The sequence below is a fragment of the Lathamus discolor genome, chromosome 8 (assembly GCF_037157495.1).
Source record: "Lathamus discolor isolate bLatDis1 chromosome 8, bLatDis1.hap1, whole genome shotgun sequence".
Lineage (NCBI taxonomy): Eukaryota > Metazoa > Chordata > Aves > Psittaciformes > Psittacidae > Lathamus > Lathamus discolor.
Genome location: NC_088891.1, coordinates 12,646,612 through 12,664,778, shown reverse-complemented (window position 1 = coordinate 12,664,778; position 18,167 = coordinate 12,646,612). Strand labels below are relative to the sequence as shown.

The following is an 18,167-nucleotide window of genomic DNA, read 5'->3' as shown; positions in this document are numbered from 1 at the left end:
GTTTGGCATATCTCTGTGAATTAGGTCTTGCTCTTAATTCTTTTGAGGCCTTCTTCCCTCCTAACTAGTTTGAAAACTTTTATTTAGGACAAATGTCTGTTTAGGTATATACTCTACCAGACACTGAGTTACTAGACACTTGTGAGAACTTCGGTGATTGCGATGGTGTCTACTTGCTTTTAAACTCTTATATATGCTTTTATAACTATTTCTTGTTCTCACAGGTGTTTTAATAGCATCAAAGTACATAACAAAAGAAAATGAGATATTCTATATATTACCCTTAATAATTCTTTAAGAATTATTCAGCCACTATCTCCCATTCAGCAATCCTGTATGCATAGGTACTAACCAGATGCTTCTCATAAACCAGCTCATTTTTCATTTTGGTGATGGAAGTGCTTTCCCACAATAGAAAAGCAGTTTTCAAGAACAGATACTTGTGTAATTTGTGATAAAGTACAGTAAACAGACAGTACTGAGTGGCCATCCATTGTTTGTCACACTAACGTGTTGGTCTTCTGGGGAGTTTATCAAAACCAAACCAAGCTGGGTGATATAAAGTAACTTTATTATATTTTTACACATTAAAAATGCCTTTAAAAAAAGCTTTTGCTTCTGTTGTTGTTTTTGTAACCTCTATTTTAATGCCCGAGTTGACAGTGTCTGCTGATGGAAAAGCTCAATTCATGTGTTTATACTACTGTTGAATCCATAAGCAGCACATGATGTTGGCACAAGCTAGGTCTTCTTCCAGTGTGACTTACTCAATTCTATTCAAAGTGTCACCTTTGCTTTGTATACTTATGCTGTGGGCTCAGACTTGTGTGGCTTTGGAACAGCTTCATGGATGCAGATGGACATCTGCATAAATGTATCCCGGCTCTATTTCCTTAAATTGTTCCAGTGTTTCTCAGGGAAGGATACAGGCTGTTTGCTCCCAGATGCCCTAAAACTTATGCTTGACATCAGTATTGTTTTAACACCTCTTCTGAAATGGAAACCTTTCCTGCACTGGGAGTTAAAAAGCAAGTACATGGCTTCTGAATCTGGAATTTCAGAATTGAGCGGAAAACCATATTTCTGAGGGTGGCAGGCTCATATATTGCATGAGATGAAGTATGAAATTTTTTCATTCTGGTGACCTTTTTCATTGGGGGTGAAAAGGTGTAAACCCTGTCACTTTTAACTTCTAATCACCTTTCAAAGCATTAAAGCCCCCCCTTTATTTGGATAAGGAGAAATGCTCTTTGGTTTTGAAATGTTCTACATTTGATTGTACACACCAGCTTAGAAAAATTAGGAACTTAGAAAACTTGGAAAAATTACTATAGAGCCAAGAATGCCAGGATTTCCCTGAAATTATACAGAATTGGTTTCAGTATGCTTTTTTAAACATAAGAGATTATATAAAGATTTCACTGTCTTTAGGAGGGAGTTACTTCTTACTGCTAGTAGTTGTAGCTGGTAATTATTGTCAGGGAAATAAAAAGTGCTTCCTGTGTCTTTTGGTCACAGCTTTGTCTTCCAGTATGTGTCCTTAATGCTTCCTTTTCTTCAGTCGGAGCTGTGTTTAGCATGGAAACACTATGCACGATATCAGTATGCCTAGCTAGCATCAGTTTTATAGTGTCTCCTTGATGAGCCACAGTGAAACCTGAACTGTTGTGAAAATAAGGTTATTTTGATACAAGACAACCTGTGGCAGGCTACCTTCTGTCCTTCCTGTAATGGCTTTTGTCACTTGTTTTTAATTTCAAACCACCGTGCTGGAAGTATCTATTTCAAAGATTAAGGAAAAGTAAGACAAAAAGAGATTGTTACTTCCCCAAATCAGTTTGATTTCTGTCATTACAAAACAATACCTTCACAGAAGATGTCTTTGAAAATCAGCCAGCACTATGACAGGTAAGTTATAACTGGTCTGATTATAAATGCAGATATCAGCAGGTTATTCCAAGAGGGCTTTATTTCATATTGTTAAAGCTGTTCTCTAAAAGAAACAGTAATCTTTTTGATGAGCATGGGGAACAATTTCTTCAATACCAATCCAATTTATTTGGACCCTCTGATTGGTGCTTTTGGCTAGATCTCTAAGCACAATATTAATTATTCATTAAGGTACTTGAAAGGAGAATATTTGCATAGCCATACTGTCAGAATTGATGAGGCTTTGCATATGCACCATAGGAATAGCTTTCATCCTAGTGCTAAAACTAGAGATGATGCTAATAAAATTCTTTAAAAAAAATCTGAAAAGCCAACAATAATTTGAAATTTCTCATAACCACAGCACATTTATTTTTATAGCACCCCAATGTCCTATTGAGAGATCATGAAAATATTCTTCCTAAAGCTGGTCATGTGGGTATAGAATAAAAAGAAACTAACTCCAACCCTCAAGAACATTTGTATAATAAAAGGTCATAATGGGGATAATAGATGATAAAGAAGAAGAAAGAAGATTTGTATGAATTGCAGGAAAGAGTAAGCCTAACATTCAGTATGTCCACCTGGAAGCGCACAGACAGTTTTCATGGAAAATTGTAGTGTTCTGTCAACATATGCATACACAGGTGGGCAGAGGGTCACCTGGCTGCTAAAAGGTTGGGTTAGTTCTCTTTGTGTGTGAGCGTTAAGGAGCAGTTACATCAGAAAGACAAATAAAAAAAAAAATACTTTAAAAATGGTAAAAATATCAAAAAATATCATGGTGATGGGGAAAACTGGGCAGAGGGTCACCTGGCTGCTAAAAAATTGGGTTAGTTCTCTTTGTGTGTGAGCGTTAAGGAGCAGTTACATCAGAAAGACAAATAAAAAAAAATACTTTAAAAATGGTAAAAATATCAAAAAATATCATGGTGATGGGGGAAAGCTGTGAAGTGGCTACACTATGAGTTACCTGTAATTCCCACAGCTCTCTTTCAGATGAGGGGACCGGGCTGGACCATGCTTGAGCTTCTAATCTTGTCTTATTTCTTTCTCCCAGACATTGAGCTGTGCAGGGGTCTTAATCACACCACAAAAAAAGAGAAAGGAGTGACTTGCTCAAGTCCTGAAGTATTCTCATTCCCTTTCTCAGTATCCAGTCACAGTAGCAATACTCAGTTACTCTATGTGAAAAACTGACTGGTTCATACTTCCTAAAATGGCACCCTGGCTAGCGGAGAAGAAAAGAAACTTCCAAGTTCTTGAGCTCAAAGGTCTTAATTTTTGGTAAACATTGAACTAGAATTGGTTGGTTTGCCAAAAGCAGGCTTAGCAGCCTCTGAAGTAGATAGCTAAAACTCCCATATCAGAGAAGTGAACTTTTGCTCCCAAGGATGTAATAATGTTTGTAGGATCATCTTTCAGAAGGTGCTGACAGACAGACAGGAAAAAGCTGACCCCTCGTTAATTGCTACTCAAGTTATTTCTTTTGCTGAAGCAATGTGAGATTTTAATTTTGTTGCTGAAGTTCTGCTTTTGCAGTTATTCTAAAGGTTGTATTGCCTCTACCTTCCTGGGATCCGACAGCAAACAGTGTGCTGGTCTGTGATCTCAGAAATATCCTGTGCTCAAAGGGGACGTCGTAATGAACATGTGTCCCTTACGTGGCTTACTTCTGCGTAAAGCTTTATCTTTCACAGACCCTCTTTCCATATTGATATCAACAGAAGCATAGCCCAAAAGGTTATATAGCTTTCCCTTTTCAGAGTTAAAACACTGGAAATGTCAACAGTGGATCAAGAACTTTGTGATTTATTACATATCCAGAGCAACCAATATCTGCAGTTTTATTGAGAGTCTTAAGATATTGTGCTTTATTTAAAACTAAAGGTCTGAACTAGTCACATGCATACATGACTTTCTTGCTTATTTTTAAATGAGCTGAACTCTGCGCCTTCATGATAAACTTCAGCCATAGTTATTAAAAGCAGAAGGCAGAAGGCTTTTTAAAGCTCATTATTTTAAAGCCAATGGAGACAGATGCAGACAGCTGTACTGCATTGCGTACTTAAGGATTTTTACCTGCGCCTGTATGAATTTCTGTGCACCTCTACGAAGAGTAAAAAACTTTTTTTTATTGAAAACATGGAATTATACCAGAAACTGTTTATTAAATAAGGGATGAAAACTATAGAAATAGTTGCACAATAACTTCAGTGTTTATGCCTTATGAATTTTTTTTAATTCGAAGTTTAATCTTACTTTAGCACTTTTTGAAACAATCATGAATTTGGAATATTAAAACCATTTGAAAACTATGGTACAGTACTCCAACAACCTCAGATCAGTTTTAGTACAAATCTATTGAATCTTAAAATGTGTGATTACACCAGAAAACCAATTTTAGTGCAGATCTATGGAGAAACCATTACAGTATAAAATGTTGTCAAATCAGTTATGCTTTCATTATAAAAATGAACTAAATTAAACAGAAATAATATGCTTAGGTAATGTTGTAGTTCAGAAGCAGATCCAGAAATTAAAGTCATTCCTATTAGAGTGCCACAGGGTTTTTAAACTCGGGTTTTTCATGTCTTAGAAACTGGAGAGCAAATATATTTGATGATGCATGGTTTGGAAATTTCTTAATATGCCAAGATACAAAAGATCAGAGGCCAGATACTGCAGCAGGTCAACTTTAATTTAACTGTGTCTGCTTTTGTACATAAGTCTAAAGTTTTCAGTCTCATGGAAGGAATTTGGATGTTCAATTTGCATTGTAACTAAGGGCAGTTCAGCATCTGGCTCCCTTGAGAGTCTTTGAAAATATGATAATCTTATCTAAAATCTCATTTGCTTTGTTTTTACCTTTAACGTGTTTATACACAACCTGAGTATTATTAAAATGCCTTTTAAAGTGAGCCTGACAATATTGGGATTCCATTTCAAAACAAGGGATGACTATAACTGAAGAAATTAGGGGGGAGAGAGAGAGAGAGAGGAAGAGAGGTTGTAATGTCTGTAATGTCTGTAATGAATGTTAGAAAAGGCATCTCTACAAGTCCTGTGCTAGAATTGGAAGGCACCAAACAATGGAATTGGAAAAATGCAATGCTACATTAGAAGAGAATAAGAATTTCATCAGTATTCATAACATATGCTGATATTCTATCAGTGAAATGCTGCTATAAGCATCGGCCCCATTTGCATGCAGAGCAATGCTCTCTTAAATAGGAAAATAAATGAGTTAGTCGTGATATGAGAAATGTTTCAGACTGTTTCCTTACACTCAAATTTCAGCAGCCTTGGTATGATTGCTGATTTCTGAATTCTTAAAATAAGTAACCACAGAAGAAATAAAAATAAATATTTCAAGGAAGTTTTGGTGATAATTTGGGATTTCATCTGAATGCAATATTAGACCTCAAAGTTGTTACACTGCATCTTTCCTTATCTTTTCCCTTCTCCCTTTCCCCTCTCCTTTCTTTCAACGTAAAGCCTTTAGAAAAAACATGCCTCCCCAAGATATTGCAAACAACCCAAAATATCCAAAACATCCTGGATCACCTGTACTTGGGTTGGACAATGTAAGCTGAATTTACCTATCTGATCCACATTGATTGAAATGTACAAACCAGTTGTTTGTGCCAGTCCTACCGGCTGCACATTTGTGGTTCTCTGAGAAGAAACATTTTTCTTAGGTATTTCCTCATCCTTGATCCATTTTTCTGTGGGCTTCTTTTGTGGCTAAAATCGTCTTGGACTTTGTGCAGATGTATTAGGTTAGTATCATCCTGAGCTTTTACTCAGTCAAGACTTAGATTAACTAGCTGTTGTTCAAGGCTGTGCTGATTAGGCTATGGTTGCTAACAGATTCTAATAGCATACTTCAAAATTCAAGCTGAGCTTCACCTGCATGGTTGGTTTCACCTATCGAAAGAGCAACAACCACTACAGCTGAAATTGAATCTGACATCAAAAGCTATCCAGATGCCTGTTAGGTAATAGAAATGTGTGAACCAAGTTTACCAGTGAGCAAAAGGCATATGCTTACAAACAGATGCTACAGATCTATCCTTTAGCTTTAATAAAACGGTGTTTTAGGACAAAATCCACCACGAGTACCTAAAGATGTGTCTGTAATAGTAGCAAGCAACAATTTCAATGTTCCCTTCTGACTGTGTGGTAGAAACATTTATAAAACTGGTATAATTTAACAGAGAAAAGGAGTCGGTTCAGTTTGCATCTGTTCCTTCCACTTAATAGAGACCTACAGGCTAGTACTTTAACTGAGGAATTGAATATTATCTTTAAGCAAGATATTTTGTTGAAGAGAATTCGGTTTCTGCAGAGATGTTTGGTGCACTTTTTCCTGAGGAAGATTAAGTAGATAACTTTTTCTTTTTTTTTTTTTTCTTTTTTGCAACTGATGAAGTTGATGATTGCTTATATGGAATGAAAGAGCTTTAACACCTGTTAACCACCTAGGTGAAATGAATATGATTTGACATGAGACCATGTGAGTATTTCTGTGCAGTTCTATACTGTATCTCCGAAGCCTATACTCCCAATAGAACCTCAAAAGTAGAAATCCACTTTTCTGGAAATAATAAGAATGTTGGAACATCCTTATGTTTTGCAGTTGTGGTTTGGTGAAATGTCAGTGTCCAGAAGGGTAAAAATCCTGAACTAATTGCTTCATCAGGATATTACTACTGCTTTAATTAATAATTAATTTTACTTCTGCCATATGTCAATAGGAACCCTAGCCCCAGGTATGCTTCAAATCTAAATTCTCATTTAAATCTAATTTTCTCTGGGCCTAGTCTGTGCTGCCTCCTTGACTGATCTGACATAACTACCAAATGTGACTCAAATGTGTCAAAGTACTTGGATTTGAGAAAAAAAAAATCAAAACAACCCAACATGTGAAACATAAGAGGAAATATCTGCACTGAGCAGATTTCCTCTTTAAAACAATAAGATTTTCATTTAAATAAACCTGGAAGAAAGTATGTCTGGTCAGCCTGTACTTTGCAGTTTCCATCAAGGATATAGTAGCATTATAATGAACAAATATTTAGTAACCGAAGGTGGTGGAGTTAACCTCTGTGAATAGCATGGCATATTTTCAGATAAGTGCTTGGGACATGCTGGGGAAAAAAAAAAGGAAGGCTAAAATTGTCTAGTCTGCAGCTAGAACAGTCAGTGTTTCCTTCTAGATGACCTACACTTTCAACACTACCCTATTTTTCCTTTCTCTTGGCAGAAGCTGAAGAAAACCACCCATTATTTAACTGAATGCTCAAGAGAGCTTGGTTGTGATCTTTTAAATGAGTTTCTTTGTCAGAAGAATCTGACAGAGTTTATATACTGAAAGCATGTTCTCCTAATAACTTTGTGTAATGGTACTGGTATGATGGTCTCTGTTGATGCCTGAATCTATCTTGCTGTTGTTTCCAAAGCCAGCGCTGCTTTGGAACTTTCAGATAACATTTCCATGGCCAATTGACTTTGTGTCATCATGCAGTAGCAAGTTAAATAGGTTAATTAGTTTCTGCATTTATCATTACTGCTTTACAGCAAGTACTTATCAGTATTTGAACAGAAGGAACTTAAAATCACAAATGAAGTTAGGAGTCAAAATACATGTGGGAAGGAAGGCATTTTCAGGAAGAGCTGTCTTGTTTGCGGTACTGACTAGTACTCTCAAACAGAATATATCTAGAAGTTACCTCTTAATGCTGCTGAGTTGAAGACTGTCTATTCATTTTAGTGGACATGGCGCATGATGATGTTTCAAGGGACTATTTTACTGGTTCTTTAAAATGGTTAAGATAGCGTTGGCACTGCTGTTATATATTCTTTTCTCCATCCCACCTTCACAAATGTGCTACTGGGTGATATTGTGTCTTTCTTTGCCAGGATCGTTGTAACCTCCGCAAGATTAGTGTTCTGTACTTTTCTGGGTTACAGGACTATCAGATTGTACAGATCTCTCAAGCCACTAGTGCTGACATAGGTTATTTTTATTAGCTGCCATAGGAGATTATTTCTTGTTCCTTAAATCCGTTTATTCAAGCAAAATCATAGAATAATAGAATAGTTAGGGTTGGAAAGGACCTTAAGATCATCCAGTTCCAACCCCACTGCCATGGGCAGGGACGCCTCACACTAAACCCAAGGCTTTGTACAGCCCAGCCTTGAACACTGCCAGGGATGGAGCATTCACAACTTCCCTGGGAAACCCATTCTAGTGCCTCACCACCCTTACAGTGAAGAAGTTCCTTCTTATATCCAATCTAAACTTCCCCTGTTTAAGTTTTAACCCATTACCCCTTGTCCTATCACTACAGTCCCTAATGAAGAGTCCCTCCCCAGCATCCCTATAGCCCCCCTTCAGATACTGGAAGGCTGCTATGAGGTCCCCACGCAGCCTTCTCTTCTCCAGGCTGAACAGCCCCAACTTCCTCAGCCTGTCTTCATACGGGAGGTGCTCCAGTCCCCTGATCTTCCCCGTGGTCTCCTCTGGACTTGTTCCAACAGTTCCATGTCCTTTTTATGTTGAGGACACCAGAACTGCACACAATACTCCAGGTGAGGTCTCACAAGAGCAGAGTAGAGGGGCAGGATCGCCTCCTTCGACCTGCTGGTCATGCTCCTTTTGATGCAGGTGAGGATTATGATCTTCCTGAGCTCCTGTAAATGAGAAGGCATTATGGAGAAACAGGTATAAAGTAGTAACAGTTTTATGAGTTTAACAATATCATTTTACTGTTAAAATAGTAAAATCCAAATGGGAGTAATGCATGCTGTGCATTTTGCAATATATATAGTTTCTCTTAAAGTTATCAGTTCAAATTAATGCACAGTTACAAAAAGATACATTATTTTTTTTATATGCAGGTGGCTCATTGGCATTTTGTTTGTTGTCATTTATCATTAAAAGTCTCCCTATAAAATATTTTTAGGTTTATTTCTTTCAGTCTTTTCTGTTGAAGCTGTTTGTTCTATGAATAATAATTTCTGGAGTCAGGTCTCTACTCACCTGCAGCACAGCTGAACTCCCTAGAAGTCTGCACTTCTCTCTGTGGTAGAAGAAATATCTTTTCAGTTTCATCCTCTGAGACATGGGAGATTTGTATTTGGTTTCTGTCTCCAGCATCAAATAAAGGAACCTTTATTCTCTGGGATTTGGAAATATGGGAAATACAGAAAATGGGTTTCTAAAGGCCTGCCTGACTATGGATTTGGCCCAACAGGGAAGTTGAATGGTAAACTACCTAACCTCTGAATACTGTTCCCATCCGTGGCATGAGAGAAACAATAAGCAGCTTAGTATTGAGCAGCCTCAGGCACTCTGTGCTTCAGTGACTGAAACGTAAGGGACTTTATTGGCAAAAACTGAGGTGAGGTGAGTGTGCCTCCAGGGTCTAACAAGGGATCTGAGGGACTAAATTCAGGTTTTGTACCCAAGTGCTGTAGATGATGGTACAGAATATGTCTCCTGTGATGAAAGGTGATTGGCTGGTAGTTGAATTTTTTCCTATGTTTGTAGCTCTTTGTGATTTTTTTGAGTCATGATACTTTGTTCTTCTCTTTTGTTTTTTCCTGCAACTTGTCCTAATGCTTCACATCTGAGTGTGGTATCTGAAAATGCTGTTGTGATGCTAGGAGACATTTTATTTCCAGATTCTGTGTTAACATTTCTGGAAATATTCAGCCAAAGGCAGTAATTAACATACTCAAGCAATCTACTGCATGCATCAGAGGGCTGAAATAGTTTGCTGTATTCATTTCCCTGATTTAATGGGTCTGCCCAAGACCCCTGGAGGATGGTTAAAATAGCTGCCTTTTGATTCTGGCTCTCAGTATTGCTTCTTAGTAGACTAGATGAATTTAATCTGAGGTAGGAGAAAGGCACAGGCAAGTAACCCTGGGAGAAGCCACGGCATGGCTGTATGTGATAACACATTAGCTGATTTGCCATGAGCTACCTCCTCCCCTTATGGACATGAAGAAGCTGCATGAAGAGTAAACTTGCCCTCTCCTTTTTTGTAGTGTGAGAGCTTATTCACAGGCATTGCGTAGTAGATAGGGTTTACATCCATTCTTAGCTTAATCTGGAGTTCCTTGTCCATATGTCCACATCAACAAGTGCATATTGATTACTGATGGTCTAAAAATTACCCAGACAAAAGAAGTCATATTGTATTTGTAAGTACAGCCATTTAGAGGAAGTATTTTCTTTCTTCTCATGCAGAATACATCATGCATTGGGAATTATGAGAAAAGTATATGGGATCTAAACTGGATAGAGGAAACTTGGACACAAATCTAACCAAGAAGCAAAGCTGTTAAAGCATAACAAAGCTCCTAGCCTGTTTCTGTTCCAAAGAAAAATGTTTTATCTTCATTTCCAGGTACTTGACTTTGCAGATTTACTAATGTTCTTTCTTTTGTATGATTTAGTATGTTTTCTTTCCTTGCCTAGATAAATGTTATGATAGAGTCTCTGACTGCCCATGTATTATAGTAAAAAATGTGGGGGCACAGTGCCATATTTCTACAATAACCACTTGCCTTAATGCCTCCCCCTCTGATCCTGCATAAGTCAATTTAAGACTGTGTTGCCAGTGAGACGGGAAGTCCTGTCTTGTCCCCTCCACCATTTATCTCTGGCTGCAGATTCCTGTCTACTTCCTTTGCACTAGCATTAGTATTTGTATGGCTGCTTGCTATGTCAAATCAGCACTTCAACAGATGGTTTTTTCTTATTTGATTTTTGGTCTGACCATAGTCAACTATGGTGTTACATCCTGAATGATCTGTATTTAAGTAAGGGTTAAAATTTGTCTTCATCCCACCCACAGGAAATCTGCAGTTGCTCACACCTCATTCTTAATCTAAAAGGCAAATATTTAAAACCTCCAGTTAGTAGATAACAGATTTAGTCAGCAATCTTCCTCTCCTTCCTTGGTGGGTAGGTTTCAAAGGAAGTGACCCAAGGAAAGCAGCCATAAGGAAATGTAGAAAACTAACCTGGGTAAGGCAGGCAGAGAGTTTTGAAAGTGAAGGATGCTGGCAGAAACGATAGCCCACTTCCTGAATTATAGATGAGGAATCCATCTCTGAGTCTTCTCACAACTGAGATCAGTTACAGAATTATGCCGTTGGTTCCTCCAGATTGATTGTACGGTTAAAATGCTGTGATAGCTGGGCCCAGTCTCCTTGTTGGAAACTGCATGAAGCAACGCCACTCCAGAACTATGTGTGTGCCTGGCCAGCTGGGGGGATGATTCATCAAAGTCCGCAAAGCAGACAGATTTCGTGAGTAGGAAGACCCCTATGGCACACTGTGACTGTGACAGCCTCAAAGTGTCACTCATTCTAGAAGAACCAAGAAGGGATACTGTCTTTGCATTTTGCCTTTAAATCCTTCTCCTTTAAATGTAAAACAACTTAAGTGTCATAGCCTCGGGTGTGATTTGAGCTTGAAGAAACTTGATGTAGCCATGCTGAAACAGCAATCTGAACACATAAGCAGCAGTAAATATATTTGGCAGTATACAAGCTCTGAACTGCAAGTGACAGTTGAGTTTGTATCTGAAATTTACATTGCTGAACTCTTTAATGACGCATGCTTACTCGCCAAGAGGTTTCACTGTCTTGTGAGCCTGTGATGCATCAGCTGAGATCATGGCTGGATCTGTCTGTAAATCAGCTACACTGACCTTATCAAAACTGTGTTGGTATAAACAAGGGGGGTGGCTTTCATTTGTGGGGAGTCACTTCTTATTCTCACTTTCAGTTTGGTCAGTAGCAGAAAATTTTCACTCTCACAGGAAAACTGTTAAACACATTCTTACAATAAATTAAAAATGAAAGTTTATCCTCTATTTTTCACTAAGAAAGGTGCATTGAAAGATAATCTGGGTAAGTAACTGTGTGATACCAGGAGTAACACAAATTAAATTACTTGCATCACTTTTAATTCTGCACAAAAGGAAGCTCTGATACATAAGTACAGGACTGTTGGCAGAGTTTGGAGAAACAGTTCCTTTGCTGTTAAATTGCAACTTTTCTTAAATCTGTTCTTTCAAAAAAACCACAGAAGTGAAAAGTGAAAGCAGGGAGAACTTTATGACTAAAAATACAATCTTGCAGATTGGTCAGTCAAACAATACTAGAGAAGAGAGTGGGATAAACAGAGTTTATGTTCAAACTGTCCTAAGTTTCTGCTCCTCAGGAAAACAACCCTCTCAAAACATCCCAACTTATGGCGCTGTTCATACTCTGAAAGCAATCTTAATGAAGCAATGTATGGCAACGAGTAGAATTTTGAAGAGCTAGAATAGATCACATTACTTTGCAGAAGCTTTAGAATGTTTTAGAGTGCACATAGGTTAGTTAAAGGGCTTAATGAAGACCTCTTTAGCTCAAAGGAATTCCTTCATTAAATCAGTGGGCGCCATTGTAGCAGGTGATGAATAGACTACCAGTCTGAACGTAAATGGCACAGTTGCTAACTTTAAATTGGACGCAAGTGCTGAAGTCAAATATTGTACCAGAGAGTATATACAAGAATACATACATCAACAAGAATGTTGGAATTCTAAAGAAAAAAATACAGTAGAAGTTGAGGGAATGAAACCCAAGACTGGGGCCTTGATTACTAAGACTCTAATGAAAGAACTATATGAGAGAGTATAAAAAGTAAGGAAATAAAATGTTATAAAACAGAAAGGGTCAAGACAACTGAAAGCGAGTTTGAGGACACTTTCATAAGAAAAGGAAGCTTCCGCAAGAATATTGCAGTGATCTAGATGAGCCCATTCACACTTCATTCTTTTAGCAAGGGTAAAAAGTTCTTGCAAATCTTATATATTGAGAATTGAAGGAGGAATAAAAGTCTAACTTCCTGGGAAGAGCGTCGTGGATAGTATACCCTGTCAACCATCTGAGTGTTGATTAGTTAATGAACATCACAGTTGTCACTTCTGCTTATAAACTGTGTTCTCTTGGATAAAAGAAAAAGGAAAGGACAAGCTTTAGCCTTTTAAGATAAGATATCATAGGGATTTTAAGCAAAAAATAAATGATATATGCCTTGGCATCCAGTCTTTTTGGAAACCACCCATCAGTGCTGTAAAATTCATACTACCAACAAAGTATTGAAGAAAGTGCTATTAATTACCTCCAACTCCACAAGATACTACCATGCTACTTAGTTCCTTTTCAGCTGAGATGCCAGACAGAAGATATGAACCTGGAGGTTAAAGTATTTATATCTTCTTGTTCTTAGAAAAAGAGAAATTAGCTATAGATATTTTGCTGCCTATCTTTGCAGCGTTTGATAGAGACAGCTATGGATTCCTGATATCCTGTCTCCGATATGTGACAAGAAAATGTTTTTCTCATTGTGTTGAACCTGAATTCTTTTCATAGACATATTCATTGCCAGGGTACCTTAACGCCTAGCCTCTGATCTTTTTTTCTTTTCTTTTTTTTTTTTTTTTTTTTTTTACGTCTTTTTTTCCCTAACCAGTAGGATTCTATTCTTGCTTGGCTACAGATGAAAGATTAAACACTGTTTATGAAGTTTAACCTTCCTCTGTTGGATGCTCTGACTTCCAGGATCATATGTTCTTCTAGTGTGTGCTTCAGACTGAGTAATGGATGTGAGTAGAATAGTATCAGAGAAGATGGAGAAACATCCCTTTGTCTTGCAGCTGGAACTATGGTTTTGATGAACTGGTAATGACTTTGCCCACATGGATGTGGGCAACACACAGAAACATAAACATTTTCTTAAGAACATGATCATAACTTTGAAGAATAATCTTTGCTATTAAGGCGTGCAAACCAAATGTTTCCCTATAAATAAGTGAAGATACCATTTTTTATATATCTGTGTAATGTTTTTTGGGAATATTTGCATACAGACAACGTTTTATGATTTACATGTAGTTGAGAGATATGGTATCTGCATAAAATCTATATTTACAATGAATTTAAGATGTGCATCTCCAAACATTTCTTTCTGTGCATCGGTTGGTAAATTTTCTTCATTCATATCAGGGAGCTGTGTGATCAAAATTTGCTGAACTGTGGTTTATAGCAGACAATTAACAGCTGTTAAATAGGATTATTGCAGGCTGTTATCTTCACGTAGCATCGATTCAAATGCTAATTTCACTCATTTTACTGCTCATAAGGCTACCCTACTGCCAGGTACACTGCACGCATGATGAATGACAAAATTTATCTGAAAAGAATGTAACCTGTTTAAAATATGTATCAGTAGATTTTATGGCCTGGTTTGCAGCTCCTTGACCCAGGTTAGAATGCTGTGCGTAGCAGGAAGATGTAGAGTCCGGCTTAGCCCAACAGAACTGCGAGAAAACAACATCAGCTTGTATTTCTTTTGGCTGTGATTATAAATGCAATTTTGGTAATGAAAACAAATCATGCTTTTTACCCTTTGGTTGGTTCACCTCTTAAAGAATGCCACTCATGCTGGGAGATACAGTAGAATAAGAATAATCTTTGAGTGATGTGCTGTGTCTAAATGATGCACACCTTAAGAACTGTAGTTTAAAATTCAAAGTACACCTTTTTCATGTGAAGTTAACTATGGCTTCCTTCTTCCTATCAACCTTTGCTTCTTCTCATAGTGCAGAAATAGCCAACACTAGATGCTTCACTCTTTCCAGGTTAACTTCAGGATTCAGCTATAATTTTCTAACCTTTGCTGTTGGGATGATGTTGTTGTCGGTACAAAATACTCCCCTTCCTTCCCTTTACTGTATATTGCTGCTGTCAGCCTTCAGCTGACAGTAGCAGTCATACGTATTGATCCAATCTGACAGGAAAATAATGCCTCAGAAAGGAATTTCTGGCAAAATGGGTTCCCTGCCTTAGGTCTCTATACAGCCACAAGGCAGTCAGTAAGAAAGTACAGTGGTTAGACATTGGGATTCTTGGTTTGGAGCTGTACAGGTTTAGGCTGGCCCCTCAGAACCAGCTGGAAAGTTATACCCTTAAGCTGTGATTTCTCATTAAATTTTGTTTCATCTTTACAGATGGTATATATGGTCCCTTGGTACCCACTCTAAGATCTTGGTAATTTTTCTTTGACTGCTCCTACACAAAGGAATACTGGGTATTTTAAAGGAGAGTTTGCAAAGTTTATGCAGAAAAATTATATATTAAAAATTCTTCTTCTTCTTCCCTTTAATGCTTATGAAGACAGCAAGATACTTTTAAGAGTATTTCTCTTAGGTTCAACTTCTTTGCTGTTGTGCCTGTTTGTTAAATCCCTACATATACTGGTCAGTCAATACTGTCAAATGTTGCATGAGGAGAAGATGAACTGCTGTCTGATTAGGAGTGAAATGAAGAAAGAAAAAAAATCTTGCCTTGCACTTTAAGTTTTATTGTTGTCTCACAGTGTCTATGGGGAAAATTATCTTTCATATTTAAGCATACAAAAAAGTATGTATAAAGTAATGAGCTTGCTGCTACTGCAGTGAAAGGCCATGTAATAAAACAGGATATATTATGAATTCTATCCAGTCTAATTCTTCTTGTCATTAGCAGCTTGTAAAGTATGTATTAGATGTTTTATAATTATAGTTTAGACTTGGCTTTCTAAATAAATCCTTGACAATAGTAAGTGAAAATATTAAACCTAATTTTATTTTCACTAGACTTGTATAGCCCAGAGACCCACAGAACTACTGTATCAATATTCTTTCATTTAATGCTTCTCAGATTCTTAAGTTCTGTTTAAGTGGGTCACAACAGGGGAATTGAAAAGCTTATCTTGATGCCTAAAATAGTAATAAAAATGGAATTAAGTATTACTGGAAAGTGTCGGACATCTCCAGTTTAAATAAACATAATCAATCACGTCAGCATGACATTTTGTTCACCACATAGGCAGCAATGCATTGTTCTTAATTACATCCAGATTTGAAACACGGGAAAATTAATGACTAAGGGATTAGAGTTGCTATTTAATGCTCAGAAAGTCTTATTAGGATAAAGGGTTTAAGATCATCTTGTTTTCGTATGGGTCATGATTTATTGTGGTCTTGTGCCAGTGTGTCTTACACTTGCAATACAAACAGTGTTCTTGCTTTTTCCATACAATGGTAAAGTAAAACATCTATTGTTTTGTGTATTTTCAACAGTTAAAAACTGAAACATATGAAAGCATGATAAATGTACGGCTGATTATAATTAATGTAAAAGGAATATATTCTATGTACAATTTTACAGAAATTCTCACTTGCTCTGCAGAGTAACAAAGTTATCTTAAATAAAAATATTTTAAAGTAGCCTGTAGTGTAGAGGACATAAATAATCATATTTTAGGATTGTGCCATTTGTTAAGCACAAGAGGTAGGTAAATTGTTATTAAACTAACAATTTTCTGATAAATTAAGTCTGTTTTCTATACATGAAATATCCCAAATAGACCTTGTTTGTAATCATTTGAAATACTTTCTTCCATCTGTGGATTGATTTTGAAGTATTTGCTTTATTTAGAAGCTACTTTTTATTTATAACAAGTGACCAGTTTTGGTAAGGATCCCTTATTTTCCTCTGCTTGTGGAAGACAAACTTTTTACGCTAAAGAGGAGCAAAATTATCACTAATGACAGATAACCATATTCTTCCCCAAGTCCCCCTTTTATGTCTCAGATATGAAAAGAAGAATAGCTACTCTCCAATATGTTTTGAACAAAACCTCACGTGTGCATTCCTGGTGAAACACACAAAGCAAAGTTCGGGTGTAGCTGAGTAAAAAATGTTTGGGAACTGTGGGACCTGACCAGAGGAGTTGCAGGTAGTTATTCCCTATAATTATATCAGTCCTGCTGGTAACTCCACAGGGCTTATTAATGTTGTTGCCATCGAAATCATCTGAAATTTCATTGATGAGAAATCCTTGAAAACAGAGCCTCCATGGAAATGGCTCATAGCCTGATCAAGTTTCTCTTGGAGATGATGAAATTCCTGCAGAGAGCCTTGCCAAAGGCTGTGTGTAGAGGAGCAGCATGTGGTGCTCCACCTATCTTGATGCAGGCAAAAATAGCTGTCTTGGAATACAGTTTATATTCCTGTGCTTTTTTGAGTGACATCTTGCCCAGTTGGTTTTGGAGCTCAGTGCAGAATTCTGATGAAAACTTTGAGGGCCTAGAGCCTGCCCTCAGATATTTGCCCATGGGTCCCACTGCCTTAGTAGTCTTGAAAATTCTAGCCTTTCCTAACGTGCAAATCAGAATTTTTTACTAGTATAGGCACATAAGCTCTGGCAGCAACAGAGATTTGTAGAGAAAGTACTGTATTCTTTAGCACCAGAAACAGCTCTAAAACCTTTTTGAACCAATGGAGAAAGTCATAAATACAGCTCCACAGGAATTCAGCTGCCTCTTCAATCTGCAAGCAAAGACATCTTGCACTGTATCTATGTTAGCTGAGTGAAAATAACCTTTGTACTCAGCACTAGATCCCATGATTGTTAAGATCTATGCCATAGGTGAAACAGATTCCATGTGAGCAAGTAATCTTTTGAATCTTGGCATTAATCGGAACTGTGGCAATGTGATTCTGGAAGCATTAACTGTAAGCATAATTAGAAACATTGCATTGTATGTGTTTGCATGAGGTGGTGTATGGCACAGTACATAGGGAAAATAACAGTTGAAAATACTGTGAGAGTAGAGGCAGAGTGCAGGAACAGTGCTGGCAGTGAGGGCATGAGAAAAAAGCCACTAGAAGTCTGTATTCATGCTTATTCTTTGGCCTGTGTAATTAAAAAAGTCCCAAACGAACTATGTTTAATATGTAATTAATAGGAATGATTAGTGGTTTTCCTTTACTTGGAAACATCTGTTTGAAGCATGTCAGAACAATGATTATTTCCACTATATGTTTGTACAAATCTGAAAAAAGAAAGGGTCATGCTACTGCAATTTCCAAATTAGAAGACAGACTTTGTTAGAGACACTGAACACAATCCTAGGAAAAAAATGCATGTTGCATGTTTCAGTGATAGCCGGCAGCGTAAAGCTTCAGGAAGAAACTCCACCTCAGTTGACTATTGTCAAAACACACAATCATTTCAAGGTGGGCAAGATTCCAGTGTGCGTATTTCAGAAGTGTCCTGAACACCTCAGGCTCTTATCACAAAATTAATAGTGGTGTTTATATGTTTTGTTGGTGGA

At 37.3% G+C, this 18,167-nt stretch overlaps 1 long non-coding RNA gene across 3 annotated transcripts in view; it reads left to right on the top strand.

Annotated features, from left to right (window-relative positions):
- LOC136019024 (uncharacterized) overlaps positions 1-18,167 on the top strand; it is a 341,700-nt gene that overhangs the window by 39,675 nt on the left and 283,858 nt on the right. Inside the window, exons 4-5 of one of the 3 annotated variants that reach the window (XR_010614707.1) lie at positions 10,193-10,352; positions 13,567-15,500. The exons of 1 other annotated variant lie outside the window; for it this stretch is intronic. This is a non-coding gene — a long non-coding RNA (uncharacterized LOC136019024). Of the gene's footprint in view, positions 1-10,192; positions 10,353-13,480; positions 15,501-18,167 lie in introns of those variants that run through there. One more of the 3 variants, XR_010614708.1, reaches the window with a different exon arrangement.